The sequence below is a fragment of the Mytilus edulis genome, chromosome 11 (assembly GCF_963676685.1).
Source record: "Mytilus edulis chromosome 11, xbMytEdul2.2, whole genome shotgun sequence".
NCBI classification, from domain to species: Eukaryota; Metazoa; Mollusca; class Bivalvia; order Mytilida; family Mytilidae; genus Mytilus; species Mytilus edulis.
In genome coordinates, this window is record NC_092354.1 from 21,171,940 (window position 1) to 21,183,287 (window position 11,348).

An 11,348-nucleotide genomic window follows, 5' to 3' on the forward strand; every position below is an offset into this window, starting at 1 on the left:
GGTTTAAACTAGTTGGATAAAATCGACAGGGAGGTTGATGGAAGAGCCTACACAAATATTGTACCCTTGTACTCAGCGAACATAGGAATTACCGTAATTGTCCTAATCAGAATCGAAATAATTGATGCCAGCTATACTTTATTTTAGTTTTAACATGGGTAGGCATTATGTTCGTGTTATTTTAGCCCTCGCTATCGCTCTGGCAAAATTAATCACGAATATAATGCCTACCCATGTTAAAACTACAATAAAGTATAGCTGGCATCAATTATTTCTTTAAAAAAAAAGTCATGTTTGTCTCGTGTTGAAAGTTGTCTCATTTTATTCTACATCTTCTGTTTTATGTAGTCAGAAAACAAAAGAAAACTCTTATAAATGAGAATCTTCAATTTCCTAAAGAATGCTCTTGTCAAAACAATGAAACTATAACTTTGAAATTTTTGATTTGGCAAAAACGATTGGATTAGTTGCGATTAAAATCCTTCTCTCATAGCGTAATTTTATTGGTAAATAACTATATATTTTTTTTCACCATAGCGCGTACATAAATATCGCACGTCAATTCCTCTGTCTGTCCTTCCGGTCCTTCGGGTTAATTACATTTTTCAAGTGAACAATTCTTGCCAACTTTTTATAAAACTGATATCGTATGGATACGTTCGAAAATCAGTGCATATCAAATATTCTTTAAAAGAGTTATACCATTTGGAAACATTGATTATATTGGAAATTGCATTTTATTTGCTGTCATTCCGTCATTTCTGTAATATATTTACAAAAATATAAAGAACAAAATAAACAGCTGCGCTAAGAGCGCATGATACGCCCGTCGTGTTATGAAAAAAAACATTATACATGTTTTTAAAATAATACGGGGGTTGTACAGGAAGTCATGCTAAGTATATCTTGACTCATTCATTATTCTTGCTCAATAGTAAGATTGTATATCACAGCATGTTTTATATGATCCCCAAATTGAAGCTCAATAAAAATTCAAGAACTCAAAAATGAATGAAAGAGTCATCACGAAAAATTATACAAAACTTAAGAATAATTTAACTAAACTGTATGTGAAGTTTATGCAATAATTATAAATAGTTTCTTAGATACGGCGCGACATGTAAAAACCCCCACTTTTTGTCATAAAATCAATAACTCTAAAATCAAATTTTGAATCCTCCTCAAAAAGTATATACAGATCTTCAGATTAATATAACTAAGAAGTGTGTAAATTTTTAAGCGATAGTCATAAATCTTTTTTGAGTTACAGCGCGAACTGTGAAAAAAAAATCTGTTTTAGTTACAAAGTCCTGTACCTCAAAAAGTTCACCAAAAATTAAACAGATCGTTTGACCATCATGACTGAAAAAACAACCATGTTCAGTTTAATGAAATTTGGATAATATGCTGTTCCATGTTTACGACGGACATTTGTGTACCATAATATGTCCCTTAAAAAAAATACGGGTGTATAAACATATTGTTGGCTTTTGCCTTTTGTTAGATAAAATAAGTGCAACGTTGAGGAAATATGAACTTTATTCTTTTATATTAGCGGCGTGTACTTACATTTTTGGTATTAGTTTTAAAATATCATTGGTTTCCTGTGCTGCAATAAAATGTCATGGATGATGAATGATAATAAAAATGATAATTGACATGCATGATATTAGTAACATCAAAAGGGTCAGTCGTCTTGAGATTGCTCACTTTACATTATTTTATTGAAGATCTCAAAGAAACAGTAATTTGTTTTATTTCTTATGATGTTATTAGACTGTTATCCTGTTAGAATCAAATTCACTAATATTAATGGCGTAGAAGTTAGCATGCGGGAGAAACAGAAATTGGAGCATCGAAATTCCACATTACGTTTCTTATTACGGAAAATTACACGCATTACGTCCCGCAAAAAGTGACGTTTTGCGGGAATTCAAACGCTTAACGTAGTGCCAAGTGTTAACTCCCTTGAAACTGTATCGGATGCCCTTAAATATGTATTTTTTTGGAATATTTACTATTTGATACTAGGAATGGAACACCTTGAGGAGTAATTGTTCAAACTTTTCCTACTAAAGCACTTATATCAGAAAAAAAGTACAGTGTTGTCAGATCCTTATAGTTTAGATGTTGACAACTAGGTCAGTATATATTTATACAACTGTACAAGTTCAGCGATATATTGGTGTACTAAATTACAAACAAATATCTTATACACAAACAAATGACAACCAGTAATATACAGGCATGAAAAAGTTATTACTTGAATTCCTAATAATTCAGAAATTAATAATCTAATACGTATAATACCCTCTAATATTACAGAATTTCAATCCATTTGTCGTGTCTCATTTCCTTCAAAATATCTACATAATGACTGAAATTGGACATATAATTTTCTAGCGTTGTTGTTTTCAGACATATCACGCGATTTAATTCATTAGATTTATTATCACAGGTCTTATACCTGTATCTTATAGAAAGTAGGACTTTTACCACACGTTTCATACTCGTGTGCCGTATATGAAGTTTGATCATATACAACATACTTAATATCGTTTTCTTACATAAAACAGGACTGTTGAAAAAAAATCATACTTGTATTTCACGTGTCGTGTAACGTTTTATCACGTTTAAAAAAAACTGTATCTCAAGTCAAATTGGAAATTTGCCAAATATGTTACGATACCTTACATGACGTTTGACGTTTAACACATGTAAAATATTTGTACCTCACATCACGCAGATTTTAATAAAATATTCCATACAGGGTTTATATTTTATTTTGTACCTCAAATAAAAAATTAGAAGCAGGACTTTTTTTTTTTCAAAAGTGTTAATGCATGTACCGCACGTAAAGCAAAACTTCCAACATGGGGTTGCTGTTTGAATCTTGAACACATCAAAGGGTTTTTAACACAGGTTTTGTTCCCCATATTACAGGGGGGGGGAATCAAACGACAACCACTTACTTACAGGCCTGAGAAGGTTATTACTTGAATACCTAATAATTCTGAAATTAATTATCTAATACTTATAATGATTATCCTCTAATATTACAGAATTTCAATCCATTTATCGTGTCTCATTTCCTACAAAATATCTACCTAATGACTCAAATTGGATAGATAATTGACTATTCAGGTTGTTTTCAGATTGCATGTTTCTGCTTTGTTACATATTGATTAACTGTGTTTGCTAATACAATCTCCGACATATCACGCGATTTAATTCATTAGATTTATTACCACAGGTCTTATACTTGTATCCGATAGAAAGGTTTCATACTTATACCTTATATGCAGTATGATCTTAAACAACATACTTAATAACTGTTACTTACATAAAACAGGACTGTTACAACAGTGTTCATACTTATATTTTACATGCCGTATGACGTTTTATCACGTATTTAATAACTGTATATCATGTGAAATTGGGATTTTGCCAAATATGTTAAGGTACCTTGCATGCCATTAGACGTTTAACACATGTATAATATTTGTATCTCACATGACGCAGATTTTAACAAGATGTTTCATACAGGGTTTATATATGTCTGTACCACGAATAAAAAAAGAAGGAGGACTTTTTATCAAAACTGCATGTACCGCACGTTAAGCAAAACTTTCACCACGTGGTTGTTATTTGAACACATCGAGCTTTTTTTTTTACACAGGTTTCATTCCATATTACAGAAAAAAACAAATATCGTGTACAGAAACACACGACAACTACTAAAATACTGATTCACCTTGTTGGTTCATTCAGTCTACGACATATCACGCAATCTGATTTATTCAATTTTTTACCATAGGGTTTATACCTGTTTCTTATAGAAAGCATGGAATTTGTCACACGTTGTATACTTGTACCTAACATGAAAAAGTACGTTAACTACAATTTGAAGGATAAATTATAAGTAAGTCTGTATCATCCTATATATACACCTTATCGGTATTTAGTCCATTCCGGGAAAAACAGTCATTTATACAACTTCCTGTTTTGGGTCAACGGCCGAAAAATGGAGGTCATCAGTGGTGAGCTGAAGAGAAAAAACTTTAGAAAGTGATCATCAAGAAACTTTGATATAGTATGATCCACTTTTTTTCGAAATTAAAATTGAAGTAAAAAAATATTTTGTTTGAAGTATTTACGGTAGTTTAAACAGGTTTCATTAAAAAGTATCATGCATGGTAAATTGTTTAAACAGTAAGTCTTTATCATCCTATATATTGTCACGGTATTGAAAGAGGGACGAAAGATACCAAAGGGACAGTCAAACTCATAAATCTAAAATAAACTGACAACGCCATGGCTAAAAATGAAAAAGACAAACAGAAAAACAATAGTACACATGACACAACATAGAAACTAAAGAATAAACAACACGAACCCCACCAAAAACTAGGGGTGATCTCAGGTGCTCCGGAAGGGTAAGCAGATCCTGCTCCACATGTGGCACCCGTCGTGTTGCTTATGTGATTACAAATCCGGTCAATAGTCTAAATCGGTATAAGGATAAATTATAAGTAAGTCTGTATCATCCTATATATTGACCTACACTGTTTTTATACTTTTTCTTATCTTGATTGTAATAATGGAACAACTATTTGTTTTTAATGTGTAGACCCTTCTATGTCATCATAACCGGTGTAAAATGACACAAAAAATCAAAACAATTAAATTGCTATTTCATTGACTTAACTATCAAATTCCTTCTAGAATTCAATGTATAAAACTAAATAATAATGCGCCCAACACCTATTAATTTTTCAAACAAAAGTGACATGTTGGAATGATATAATTTTTTAAAACGTACACCAAAACGATGAGATATGTTTAAACGTGAAAATTATCTATATTTTAAACAATGACGTCACGTACTGTGCACTTAGTAAAAAGACTTGTATTATCATCTCTGATTCCTTATAAAACACATATCGATCTTTACAAAAATTACAATATTTATGAGTAATTTGTATCCAGAGATAATTATGTTATTATGTTACTGATGCATAACTTCTTAGAATAATGTTTGTAGTCTAACCAGATATAACATAACTGATATATTGGATGTGGCAAACAAGATTTATCTATCACTGATATTTTGTACATTGATTTGCTCTTGTATCTAAGTCAACAATAAGAGGGAGAAACCAATGAGATAATATAAACTTGATACAAATGAACGTAAGAAAAACAACAAAATGATTTGAAAAAATGAAAAAAATGAAGAATAGGTAAACATTCATTCAAATCTAACGACATTGTTTGCAACGGTATAGAGCCAATTGATTCCAAACTTTGTCCAATAATACGAAGAGAGCCAGCGTTGTCATGCTGAAAGACTTGTCTTTCGTCGACATAGTGACCGTCAACATATGTCCAAACAATCATATCAAGAAACATATTACAGTATTTTTACCATACAAGGTGTTCCTGTTAATTTTAATATCAAATTTGCCATCAGTATGTATTTCAACCAGACTTAACTTCTTTGTTTATAGTTACATATAAGTTCATTCATTTTTGACATTCATACGGAGTTATATTACAAAATGCAATTATATTTCTTACTAATCGATTCAGATTTGTTTTCATCGAAGGGAAAATATCTCAAAATAAGAAGCAACACAGGTCGTTTATGACACTGTACAGCTTTATCTGAAATTGTAATTTATAGTACAAAACGTACATATATTTTGATTAAATGAAAATGATCCAAAAGTTACAAAGCCAAACTCATAAATTATTCAGATAAGTCTGAAATTCCAGACATCTGAATCATTTCCTTAAATCATTTAAAAAAATATATGAACTGAAACCAACTAGACCAGTTGGGAAAATGTCGTGGAGAATATAGATCTGAGTCTAATTTGTGTTCCTTAAACTTTTTGACAAAAAAAAATACTTTACCAAAACATAAATGAAAAAAACATATTTGTCATATAAGACGAAATATAACGGATAAATAACCTCTCGGTTTAAACTTTTTGTTTTAATTTTCCCTCCATAAAATATCTTAAAAAATCTACTCCTCTTTTATCAACGGAGGTTTATATACATTATCAATCGGTGCATATGTAGTTCAGTGTCATAGTAGACAGACGCACGCCATTCAGGAGGATCTTGGATGGGGTTATATAATATAGAATAATCAACTGATAGGGTAGAGTAGAAGGATAAAATATAAAGAACACAGAGGAACATCAAAACAAATAAAGAATAAAATATAGAGTAAAGGTGATAAGGGTGAAAATTATTAAAAAAAAACCACTTTTATAAAAAGATAAAGAAGAAAGAAAAGAATAAAGCATATTTAGATCCTCATGCAAATTTGATTGCCCTCGAAATACCAATTCAATATCATTAACTTCCTTTCAAACGCAATATATCCACATAAGTGAGGTTTCGTGTGTTAACAGATTTCTTTATTTTAAATAGCTTTACAGCGACTTTTGTTAATCAATTCAGCCATGATTAATCATTTAAGCATTAACCCAAAGAGAAAATCACAAAAATACTGAACTCCGAGGAAAATTCAAAGTCCCTAATCAAATAGCAAAATCAAATGATAAAACACACCAAACGAACGGTCAACTGTCATATACCTGACTTATTACAGGTTTTCAGAATCTTGAAAGATGAAGATAATACTCAGGACAACTTCAGTCTACAAGTAAATTATAGTAAATAATGAGTAGTTATAATACAATCATTGGATGTCTAAACATTTGTCAAATAACAGAAAACAATTTACACGATGCTATGATCATATCATTTTTAGCGGTTAACTTATAAAAATCTCTATGAAACGTGACTTATTTGATTTTAAATGGTTGCTTATATATTTCTTTTAGGAAAATGTTTTAACGGACATAACGGGCTATGCTGTAAATTCATGAAGATGGAATTCAATTGAACCTGACAAAACCAAAAGATCGACTATGTTAACCAAAAGTAAAATCACAAAAAAACGAATTCCGAGAATAACTTAAGACGGGAAATTCCAAACCAAATGTCAAATTCAAAAGCTCAAACACATCAAACGAATGGGTTACAACTGTCATATTCCTGACATGGTACAGGTGTTTCTTATGTAGAAATGGTGTATTAAACCTGGTTTCAAACCTCTCATTTGTATGGCAGTTGCACCAAATTATTTCATATTGACAATCATGTGTGAAAAAAACAAACAGATGCATAGGTAAAAATGTCAAACAAGGGAACGAATAGAATACAACTGTCTTATTTCTGACTTGGTACAGTCACATGTAAATGGGTAAAACCGGTGTTTATAAGTAGTTAAATATATCACATGATTGCAAATTATTCATAGTTGACAAAATCATAAAGGCAGCCCATCCGTTGATTAACGTATTTTGAATTATTATAAAAATCCGTCGTTTGGTTGCTGTGTAATCTATAAATTCGCCATATTTATTGCACGTTACAACATGCCTACAGCAACTCTGTGGGACGTTCGGAGAAAGTCTGATACAAGGCAATATATTATATACATGTATCACTATCCAATGTACATGTACCATTGATCAATGGTAGTATATATTATCATTATTCATTTATGTCGCTTCATCTTGTAGACCCTTGGTGTCTTCTTTTGTCTCGATCTTAAGATGTTTCTTATCCTGAATATGCATGACATGATTTCGATAAAGGTTTGAACAAGCACTAATCTTGTTGGTTCAATAGTTCAGCCTGATGCAATGCTGTGAATTATGATAAATTGGTATTTTGATGTCTCATACTTTTATCATAAAAACATTAATTTTGAGGTAATGTCATATCCTTTCTTGTTAATCACGTCTTTATGTCATCGATTTTAAATTAATGTCATATATATTTTATTTTGAATTGTGTCCTAAGATCATTGATTCTGATTAAGCCCTTAAAAAAAATCCTTTAGTTATTATTCAATAAAAGTCTTCACTAGAGGAAAACATTTTGTGCTTCCGTAAATTCATTTCCTTTAGCTATATTAATGTATCAAAAGGATGTCTTTTAATTTGAAATGAGAAAGTACAGAGGGATTGATTTCATTATTTTGAAGGGATATTTTTTTATATAGCACTGATTGCCTACCAAAAAGGAGGAACACATTTGAAAATGTTTAATATGATATGATATAAGCGTGAGATTTATATGATTCAGACAAAAAATTCAAGGCAGATAGTGAAAAAAAATGTTCTAGTAAAAGAGTAAGGACCTGTTATAGTTATTTTCAACTATATCTATACATATGTGGTTATCTATATCAAATCATTTAAAACAATGTGATAATTTGTTTTGTTGTTTTTATCTAAGGTTACACATTACTATGATCTTATAATTGCTTTACAACACGCAAATCACGCTGCGAGGCTAATATTTTCGTGGGTTATTAACGCTATCTAGAAACATTTCTGGTTCAGACTGTTTGTCCTGATAGTATGTGGCCGAGGGTATAATAGCTGGAATCAAATATATAATTGACAACCTGTCCTATACCGGGAAAAGGCATTATATACGACAGGCAAGTAATAAAATAGAAAAAAGATAATCAAGATCCGGGAAGCAATCATGATTTCGTGTCGACGTTTGAAATTGTTTTTTGTTTTGTTTGCTATTTGTAGTAATTGGATATAGATGGGAACTAGTATAACTTGTTCTGATACTGGTTCTGCAACAGTACGTACTATTTATTTAGTTTGATGTTCAGTGCATAAGGCACGAGGAAAGTTTTGGCGGTTTCTACGGGTGGAGTTTAATGGTATGGCATTTAAATGTAATAATATCGAAGGTGCTCGCAGTTACGTCGAATTGAAGTTGGTCACATACGTAGATATACAGTTGCTGCTATGTTTATTACATGTATGTATATGTTGTTTGAATCGAAGAAATTTGTGCAATAAAATAAAATAAAACATTGTATCCCAAAAAATATATAATATATTACTGCGAGCAACTAATCCTATTTATGTGTTTGTTTTGTTCATAGACTATTGAATTTAGAGATGAAATACTTTAAATTCGGACGAGCAGGGCGAGGAAGATTTAAATAGGATACTTTAAAATACTACGTAACTTTTAGAAAGGTTAACAGTGTTTATGTTACTTATAATTATGTTGTTAACAAACACGAACTTCACTAAAATTTTAGTAGAATAAGCATAAATATACTGCATTTCATGTAAGACTCTTTGCTAATGGTGTCGATTTACCACATATGTAAGCCAGGCAAACTTTGCTTTTTTTTATGTACGCTTATCTATTGTTCATGTTTTAGGTAATATCTAACGGTACAGAGGTGTCGACTGTTCTGTTTTACACATTTTTTCCTTATATTATTTATACGCTTGTAAACAATGTATACTTCCCAATGGATATTTGGAAAAAGGGTTCAAACTACTGATGTATAAATGCCTTTCCCATACAAAACATTTAATTACTTGTTTGTAGAAGCTACTGTTGGTGAATATAAAAAAGATTAGAAATCGATGTGTTGCAAAACTCTCTTTTTATAGTAGACATTGTTCACATACGTATAAAGTCCTTTAAAGATAATCATGATGAACGGAAAAGTCACGAAGACGTTAATCCTCAGATAGCAATGGTGAAAATGTGTCACAAACATAACGGGGATTATGTTCACTCTGAAGAAAAACATATTAAAGTGTAAATACAGTGAAACCTGTTTAAACCGAACCTCTTCTGAACTTGAGATTTTGTTCGGTTTTGGCCGATGTTCGGTTATATCAGGTTCACAACGCACATCATTTGATATGACGTTGCTTTATAACATGTTCGGTTTATACAGGTTTTCGGTATATGCAGGATTCGGTTTAGCCTGGTTTCACTGTATATACTTTACAAGTATGACTCTTGTGTTTTAAAATAAAAAAATCGACAGATTATTCCTACTCGAAATCTGTTAGCTGTCACCAATCTGTTCACAAACATTGATTTTATAACAAAATACTGAAAGGGTAAACTAATTACGATCAACAGATTTGATGAAGGAGGAGGGTCTGGTGTAGGGGTTCTTCGAATCTTCGATCACTACGATGACAGAATTAATCTCCAATATATTATGATTTATTTCCTTTTAACAAGAATGAAGACATCACCAGTATTGAGTTTACGTGTAATAACTGAATATTTTTTTTATACACCTCCCTTTACTGCGGCTTTATGCAGCAAACCCGACATAATAATCCATTTTTTAAATCATTAAAACATTATCTAAAGAAATCTTGTAAACAATGATTATACCCAGGAAATGTTCAATGCAGTAAAATTTACAGTGAATAATAAACAAAGAATGAAAATTATTTATTACATAAATTTCATAAAACATTACAGTCAGGCTGAGGATTACGATTATATTATTAAACACCAAAATATTATTATAAATTCCTTGTAAAGGATTAAAGATATCCCTATTATTGAGTGTTCGTGTAATAACTGAATTGATTTTTACAAATCTACGTGCAATGGCTTTTATCATAGCAGTTCAACCGACATAATAATCTATGCTAAAGTAATCTTCAATACGAAGATTATACTCAGGATAACTTCAGTCTACTGGTAAATTATAGTTAATAATAAATAGTTATAGTACAATCATTGGATGTTTTAACATTTGTTAAATAGGAGAGAAAAAACTTTACGCGATACCATTATCCTTGTTTTGCGGTTAGTTTGGAAAAATCTCTATTAGTAATAATCTCGTGACGCGGGAAAAATGACGTGATTCATTTCTAATTTGAAATGGATGATTATATTTCTTTTAGGAAAATGTTTTAACGGTAAAGTCATAAAGATGGATATTCATTAAATACCACAAAACCAAAAGCTTGATTATATAAAGGCAAAGGAACGATTGGAACACATCTTGTTACCCGATTTGGTACAGTTAAATGGGTAAAACCGGTAACCTATAGTTGTTACTTTCTGTATTATTTGATCTCTTGTAGAGATGGCAACCATACCACATCTTCTTTTTAATATTTTGTAGATCACAAAATATATCACATGATTGAAAGTTGTTCATAGTTATGTTATATTTGCAAAATTGTATAAGCAGCCCATCCTCTGATTGACGTCTATTCAATTGTTATAAAAAAAAGAAGTTTGGTTGATTTGGAATCTTTAAATTCTTATTGCACGTTACAAAATGTCCTCAACAACGCTGTTGGAAGATCGCATGTAGCCTGATACAAGGCAATATACATTTAAATATCCCTATCAAACATACCATTGTACTCCAGTGGTAGTATATATTCCCATCATTCATGCATGTTGTTCCCTTTCGTAGAACCATCATTTGCCTTTTTTTTTATCTT